This window comes from Meleagris gallopavo, chromosome 1, assembly GCF_000146605.3.
Source record: "Meleagris gallopavo isolate NT-WF06-2002-E0010 breed Aviagen turkey brand Nicholas breeding stock chromosome 1, Turkey_5.1, whole genome shotgun sequence".
NCBI classification, from domain to species: Eukaryota; Metazoa; Chordata; class Aves; order Galliformes; family Phasianidae; genus Meleagris; species Meleagris gallopavo.
This window is the reverse complement of record NC_015011.2, coordinates 93,333,165-93,339,756: the sequence shown is the minus strand read 5'-3', so window position 1 is coordinate 93,339,756 and position 6,592 is coordinate 93,333,165.

The following is a 6,592-nucleotide window of genomic DNA, read 5'->3' as shown; positions in this document are numbered from 1 at the left end:
TTTTTTAACAAAGCCTGCAGCCTATATATGTATTTTTTTAATGAACATATTACTGGAAGAATCTATCCTCAACTTTGGGAATGAAGTAGAATGTATTTACTGAAGCAGATGCATACGAAGATACAAACCACTTGTTTTTTTGTTGATTCTTTTTGTTTTCAATATGGGGAGATGTACACAAGATGCACATAGTAAAGTAACCATCTGATGGTAATATAGCTGCAGAAGTAGAGCTGACCTATGTAAATTTATGACATAATATGTGGCTGTTATGTTCTATCTGTCTGGGGGGAAAAAAAAAACAAAGTTTATTATTGGTATGGGACTCAAAACTGATTTATGCTCTTCTCTATAAACTTGCTTTTAAATGCTTATTGATCATTTTCTGTAAGCTTAGCCAATATGTTCGATCTTGCTGCTTTTGTTCTTACTGTAGTTAACTGGGAAGTGGTTTCTCATGTGCTTTTGTTACAGCAGGTGTCATTTTACTAGTAACTTGCATGCTCATAATCACTGTTAAAAGTCTGTCTGAAAATAAAAGGGTTCTGTAGTCTTTCTATCAGTCTTTGACTGGTGCTCTTATTTGATGAATGTACATTTCAAATGATTTTTCAAGTGGGAAACCTGGTTCAAATGTTGAGAAAACTAACAGGCTGTTAGATGTAATTGGGAGGTGAAGCTGTTGGACTTGTCTGGAACAACACTGTTTGGGACTGATTTTTATATCTTAATTTGGTTATATGCTATTTGAATTGATGAATTTTATTAGATACTATAATAAGGCAACATGATTGTCTTTCTCCTTCCATAGTGTGGATTCAGTCATATGGTACTTCTGTTGAAATTTTGACAGAGCAGTTAAACAGAAGAGGGGTAGAACTGCAGATTAATTGAATGGATAGACTTGGGTCTAATGCTTCCTTAGCTGTCATTTGCTTGTTTTGTTCTGCTTAATTTAGCTGCTTTTCAGCTCATAAACTTCAAAGTCAACACAAAGTCGAGCTCAGGGAGGATCCATGTGATAAAAGCAGGCTTGGCTAGCTCAGGAACTGTTAGCACATCTGATGTATGCAGCCTGCACAACTGAGGTGACAAAGATTTACTTTTTGTCTTCTGGGTTTGAGCTCAAAAAGGTTGATCTATATTAAGAAGAAGATGACTAATACTTAATGTATAAAATGACTGATTTTTAACATCTTAAATAAGGCATCTGTCTGAAGAAGTCGTTTACAGTAGTCTGTAATGTAGTTCAATTCATTAATAGTAATCATAAAGTGCTACTTTGTTTCATGGTCATTTTGTATGAATTTTGTAATGATTTTTTTCCACTTTTTTTTTTAAGTATTTATCCGTTTATTCAAGATGATTAATTTATAACGTACTTTGTCACAAGCACTTCTATTGATATTTACTGGATTTAACCAATTCTTGGATAGCGGATCATAAAACTTCTAACCTGTTTTTTGTTGTTTGTTTCTTTGTTTTAATTATCATTTCTATTGTAAAATAGGCAAAGCTAAGGAAAAAACATTGTTCTTTTTCTTGCATGGGCACTTTCTGAATTTTTCTTTCAGAGCAGGGAAGGAATAGTTTTGCAAAGTGATTGTTTGTCCTGGAACTTTGTTTTCAGCCTTTCTTGCCCATTGTACAGTTGCCTGTCTCCCTTAAAAATTTAAAAGAAGAAAAAAATGAAAGACAACCTCTCTCTCTCTAAACATTGTGAACTTTCAGAACTGTGATTGAGTAAAAAAAAAAATGAAAATAAAAAAAAATAGTAACCCACCAAAATTCTAAAGTAAATGAGGTCACCTCAAACACTGGAACTGCATCATGCAGTCAGGTATAAGGTGTCAATTTATATCTCATCTGTAAAGCTCTGATATCTTTAAATAGTATGGAAACTAACTAGACCATTTCTTGAAATCAACAGTGGTTTTTTTGTTTTTTTTCCCCTCTGTGATAGTCATTAATAAAGCCATAGTACCATAGTAATTTACATAGGTCTTAAGGCAAATATGTTGTTCTGCATTGATAAGGAAAGCATAAAAGGAAGGATGCAAACAAGTGTTTTTGTGGAGTTGCTATGTTCTGCTGCTATATTCTACTTCTTAGACAAATGTTATTACCATTGTTTGAATAGTGAAAATATGTAGAATTGTGATGACTCCCAGTAAGGGAGGGTGACTTGCAGTAGCATGCTCTCATGAGCATGGGCAGCTACTGCTCAGGAAGATGATAATCTATTATTAACATGCTAGATTATACCACTGAGGTTTTTCAGAAGCGTGCTGGTGTGTTGGAAAGCTTGATGGAGTATGGATGTTTCTGCAAAATATATTTTGGAAGGACTACATAGGAGACTTATGGCAATTTTATTTCTCCTGTTTAACAGGTAATAAATCTTTTGACTACTTGACTTCACAGTGTCAGGAGTTTTTACAAATTTCAGGAAAGTTTGTTTGAAATCAGCACAGAAATGTTTTCTTGGTAATAGCAGAAGTGGGCTTATAAGGTAATAAATTTAAAGAACTTCTAGTGCAGGGTGGTTGAATATGATGACAGGAGATTATACTTGTATAGTCTAGCAATGACCATTTGCACAGTAATTTTAATTTTGCCGAATTCAATCATGAAAGAAGAAAAAATGTAAGAAATGTATTAAATTCTGTTTTCCTCTTCTAGGTATTTAGCGACTTTTAAGTAAAACACATTGACATCTTGAAAACCAATTTTTTTTGGTTTATAAAATATAAAGAGCATCTCATTCAACTTCTTTTAATGAACATGATATAACTAACAGTTGCAATTCTTGTTAGAATAGTCTAGAGTTCTTCCAGTGCAGTGAAGCCCTCACTGGAAGTTTTGTTTGAAACAAAATAGATTTCTTCTATAACTAAATAACAGAAACCAACATTAGAAATCAATAATCATTGGAAAAGCTTCTTTTTTTTCCTCCTCACAAAGATTGTTTGATTTTATCCACTTGATCATGATTAGCAAGAATACTTAGTCCTTCAGTGGTTACTAAAAATTATGAACTTGACAGAAGCAGCAGGAAAATAATTGGGTTTATATAATCTCTTTTCCACAGGTTTCAACAGCAGGAGAAAAAAGTTTAGCTTTCTTGTCCCACAACTGTTAATTGAGAAAATCAGTTACATTACTTAATGGATAAACAAAATTAGGTTAAAGTAAATGTTGAGTTCCGGTGATGATTCCTCTGCCAGTAATGCTGGTTTCCTCTTCCTGCTGAGAGTTACTGTTACTCTGTTGGGCTGTTTCAAGCACTGCTATTACCAAGCACTAACTCAGCTCTGTCTAAATGATCTAGTTTAGAAAGTTATTAGAAAACAGTTTTTATCTGATTAAAGCTCTGAATGTGAAGTGTCACTTAGCAGCTTTAGGTCACTGTGCGGTTGCATAAACAGAGCTTGAAAAAGCTACTGTTTTTGTAGAGAGAAAGAAGCATTTACACTATTACTGGCATTGCAAGAGCTCTTGATGGATTTGCCCCCAGAGAAACTATAGAGTGAAAGCATGACCCCAGCTGCCATCATTTCGTATTCTCCATTGCTTTGTATTTCTGTGACTGTACCAGGCCCTGAATGCCCTTGGTCTTGCTTCCCTTCTGAACTAAAGCCAGTATTACTGCTCTAACCAAGCCCTTCATTTCAGAACCTAAAGCTGGTGTTTAAATCCAGCAATGATGAGAACTGCAATCCTTCCCTCAGCTCTTTGTTGAATAAGTGGTTTTCTAAATGAAATTTTTCATTGCTTCACAGCAGCCCTGAACAATGACTTGACCTATCTGAAGTTGCTGCTGTTACTGATGGAGAAGCTATTACTGGCAGACAAGACTTTTCCCTGCATGTGCCAGGGTGGGAAGAGTAAGCTGGTGCTCTGTGGTGGGGTGTGGGTAGGTGACCATTGGGTCATGGTGTAAGGGTTGTGACAGGACTGCACTACGAGGATGAGACTGTTGTGCAGTAAGGCTTTATGTGCAGCAGCCGTTGCCCTGGGCTGTTGATCGGTGTGGCCATTAGTGGTCAGCATGCCAGAGGGCTGCTGAGCCTCTTCTAGGGCTTGGATAAGCCACAAAGCCTGGAATGTTAATATGGGGATGAAACTTAATAAAATGTTTGGGAACAGAAATCAAGGGAATGGGCAGGATGCCTTAGTCACCAGATGGAAATCTTTTTATGGGGTAGAGCCTGTTCATACCAGGACTTGATGGGAAAGTATATAAACTGGAGGAAGAGAAACACAAACTGAAAAACTACATGGGGCAGGCACCTCTGGTCTTCCTCCTCACAGGATGGTTGTTGGGAACTCTTTCCCACTGCAAGGCTGCACATCTTCTCCTCTCCCCCTCCCCCCCAGCACTGAAGATGAAGGAGGAGGTGGAGGGAAAGTGGATAGCTTCAGGGGCTGCCTGAGGTGCGCAGTGGAGGGAGCAGGACAAGGCAGTCAGGGTGCTGTGGCCTGGGGAGGGAGTCCCTGGGGGGGGGAGCAAAAGTGGATTGTTGCAGTGTGGGAGACAGCAAATGGGAGAGCCTGTACATGCTAGGTATACAGGGCTAACTGGAACTAAAATGGTACTCGGTGGCTAAGGGTGCTGTGTGGGACAGACGTGGAAAAACATGTGAAAAGGTTTCACTAAAATTATCTGTGTGCATCCAAAAATCCAGAGCGTGGCGTTAATTGTGCTAATGTGGTTCACAGGTCTAAGGGGTATTTTATTATGTGTATATACATATATATTATACAGATTGTATACATTAATTGCAATCATCTGCCACAGAGGCGAACCAGAGTTTAAAAAAAAAATCTACATAAAGATTACAATGATGTTGAAATAAGATCTTATGAGGGATATATGTTCCAAAAGTTCTTACGCCTATGTTTCAGAGGGGTGCAATGTGTTGGGTGGTAAAGATAATGGGTTGCAGGAAGCTGCAGAAGTAATCTGTGTGTGAGGAGGTAGTGAGCTGCTTTCTGTCAGTCCCTCCTGATATAGAAGCTGGTGTGAACAGCCCATTGCTTGCCCAAACTTCAGCAGGGGGTCAGGCAGCACATGGCACACCTGCTCAGACCTGCTGAAGGAAGACTGGTGGCAGGTTGTGTGTGTTGGACATTCTGACAGATGCTCTTGAACTTGTGGTTGCTCTTGCTTAAGAGTGTATAATATTTAAATGATTTTTTGCAAATAGGTGTATTTCCTACTTTATATGCTCATAAATGGGATGTGCCACTAGTTGTATAGACATTCTTTAAGCTTCAAGGTATGTTATAATGTTGACAAAATCGTGTGATGTATTTGTCCTTGTGGTGTATTTGTCCTTGTTGGCTATCTTCTAGAAGAGAAATTGGAAGACAAGATAGCACGAAAACATTCATGTAAAATCATTTTTAAAAAAATAAACTTAGAGTGAGGAGTATAAAAATCATCTTTGAGTTTTCACTTTCTAGTAAAAACAGTCTATTTCTGCCAATTTGTACAAACGGAATTATACACACACTGTACAAAGTCTGAAATAGAACAATATGATTCATTTCGAAACATAAACAAACATGGATTTTAGATGTTTGTTGCAGGCTTTGGCTTCTGAATATGTTTGACTGAAAAGGTTCTGTTTACAGTCATTGAAGGACAGGAAATGACAAGATTATGATAGAAAATACTGTCAAAAAGAGGCGTCTCTTTGTATTAATATAAAGAACATTTTATAACTGAATAATTTGCATGATTTGTTGGTTGCGTTTTTTCCATATTCATTTTGCAAAATGTACAATTTAAATTATGCTGCGAATTAATATAAAATTTTCTTTTTGTGTTGTAGGTAAGAAAATACCAGTTTTCTCATAATCAGACTTCATCAAGGTAACAGATTTCGGGTACATGAAGCCTATGATTGTAACTGTGTGTGAATGTATGTGGACATAAAGAGTCTCTTGTATATGAGAAATGTCTGAATCAGTGTTAGTTTTGATTACCAAAGGAAAAATATTTCTTTGTACCTATATCAGATGTTAAACATTGCCTAGAATTGTGTTCTGTGTTGCAGTCTCTTCAGCATGTTATACTTCCATATGTTAAAACCGCTCAATTCCAGTTATGATACTGGATGTGTTCTATGTTTGTGTATTTGAGATGTAAAAATAATACAACAGTATGGTGACTTTGTAATCTTCTCTGAAGATTAACTGATTTTAATAAAAACTTCCTATCGGTTATAGTGAATTCAAAATCTAAAATTACTGTTAATCTATTAGAATAAAAGCAATATCTACTACTTTTTTAGCAAGTACATGAATGCTGATATTAGGAGAAAATTTAGAGAATATCTTGGACTCGGTGTAAAATACTTCTGCGACCAAGCAAAAGTGCTTTCCCTCACCTCAAACATTTTTCATTCTTCAGTACAGTTGCGTAAAAATAAATAAATAATACTAGTGATAAAAAAATCCCATGCTGAGTTATATAACAGTTTGAAGTAAGAATAAGTTGAAGAACTGCTGTATAAGCTAATGCACTCAGGCATCCAAAATACATGTATCGTTATCACTTATGATCTACTAAGTCTCAAAAAAA